This window comes from Etheostoma spectabile, chromosome 9, assembly GCF_008692095.1.
Source record: "Etheostoma spectabile isolate EspeVRDwgs_2016 chromosome 9, UIUC_Espe_1.0, whole genome shotgun sequence".
Classification (NCBI taxonomy): domain Eukaryota; kingdom Metazoa; phylum Chordata; class Actinopteri; order Perciformes; family Percidae; genus Etheostoma; species Etheostoma spectabile.
In genome coordinates, this window is record NC_045741.1 from 22215315 (window position 1) to 22217657 (window position 2343).

A 2343-nucleotide genomic window follows, 5' to 3' on the forward strand; every position below is an offset into this window, starting at 1 on the left:
GGGGTTAATATGTTTGTTTACAAAGAAAGGGAATAGGTCAAAAAGAGCAATTATTGTTCTGTTTCCATGTGCTACTACTTCTACTATGATTATTATTATTATTATTATTATTAAAAGAGAAATAGTAATAGAGTGAAGTGTGATGTCAAAACGAATGTCAAGAAGACAGGAAACCAATTGATCAGTTTATACCCAACCGAAATATATAAATTGTCATTTGTGTTCTTCGAAAATCTGGATTTTTATGAAGTATAATGTTGTAGTGACATGGAAAGCTATTTTTGGTGTGTGGATGATACCATGAATATGTTTTGTTTACCTCATGTGTTTTTTGGTTTAAATTAATCTGTCTGTGTCATGTTTTTTTTTATTTTTTTTTAAATCTTTTGCAGTCATGCATGTCACTCTATCTCATGGCCCCCTTTCAAAAGCTTTGCAATCTCCAAGGATTAGACTGGGTTAGACACCATTACACAGGTTATCTTGCCTGCTCTTATTTAAACTTCTTGATTCAAACTAGGGTTAACTGCACAGGGACATTAGGACTGACACAATATATTTGACAACCTGGTGAAAGAAAGCCGTAGTCTATAGGATGCTAATACAGGGTGCTTTAAGATGAAAGCCCTTGCATAGTTTTGTACTGTATAGTTAACACTTTATCATGTCAATGCACATACTGTAGTCTTGTGTGTCTAAATAAACTGTGCTCCAGCTCAGTTGTACATTGAGAGCACTCAGTAGCAGTTAAGCTTATGTTGATTTGGTACTTGTTTACTTTTGGTTTACTCATATTAGGTGTACACAACCAGTTTTCCTCATTTTTGATGCTAATATCTCCACACTGCTGTATCCCAACACACGCTCCCAAACAGATGATCCTTTTCTAAAAGACACATTTTGTACTAATGTTAGTAATTGAAGTGGGGAGACTTTCATGTCGCTGTGTTAACAAACAGACCGGTGTTCTGTCCAATAAAATCAACCAGTGGAAAATGAGCAGAAGTCTTCAAATTTGTTTTGTTAAGTTTAAAGTGGCTTTTTATTTTGAATGCCTGCCTTTACATAGGCATTTGTATTTGTTTTTTAGGTGCATTATTTGTATATGATCTGTTTGTAAATGATATGTATATATGATCGGATGTTATGTATAGATTTCATAAAGTTAAAATTAGCTCTACCTAATGATAGTTATATTAATATAATAGTATTTTTGGCATACGTACAAATGTACATTCACTTAAGTAAGATTCTGATTGCAGGAATTTTACTTCCAAATTGATGTTACTGAAAACATTTTTACTTTGGGTTTACTTCCTACAATTAAAAATGTGTGTAAGGGGGCTTTGAAACAACATTTAGATCTTCATGGTGGAAAATTAAAAACTTTACAGAGATAGGATTAATTAGTAATTAAGCAAATTGCTACATAAAGTATGAAAACAAATAATTTCACAACAATTCATGGACCTCAATATTTCTAAAATCCCTTTCTCAGGCCCTGATTGTTGTATTTCTGGGGTGACAGAGCCTTCTCCATAGCTGCCCCCTCCCTCTGAAACTCTCCTCAAACACATCTGAGACTGCACCAATCAGTCCATGTTTAAATCAAGTCCAACCTCACTTTTCTTAGAGTTGCTTTTAATGTTTGATTAATGGCTGTGTATTTTTAGTATGTGAATTCCTTCTTTGTATAACTGTGAAGTGTCTGAGTGTTGAAAAGTAATAACAATAATAATAATATACCACATTTATTGTATAAAGTGTAAATAAAATATAAATAAAATGCATGTACATGCCTCTATATTGTTTCTGTTTAGAGTATGTATATATTGTGTCTATATTAGTGTGTATTTTTGTGAATGTGACCTCATACCTGGCAAATAAAGCTGAGTCTGAGTCTGACAAAGTTAAAATAAATGTGCATCTGCAGTTGGATCCCCTATTCTGAGTCTGAACATTCTATCAAAAACACACTAATGTAAAAATGGCAGAAGGGCATTTTTTGAAAGCTTCAAATTTTGGTTGAATAAAAAGTAATAATGTGATTTGAAAGTTAAATACTACCCTGAATGTATGAAAGATGTGGAGCATACAGTTACAGTTTGAATAGAGTTTCTCTAAAATTCAGAATAATCAAGCACAAACTCCCACTGTCATGGATACTCTTTACTGTAGGCCATGTTGTCATTTTCTTTTCAGGGTATGCAGATTTACTGTTAGCCAGTTTTGTTGGGATGTGCATCAAGTAGTAGCCACACACTGTCATAATTTCTTGCGGAACTTTCTAGTTCTTCTTCTTCTTCTTCTTCTTCTTCTTCTTCTTCTTATTATTATTATTCT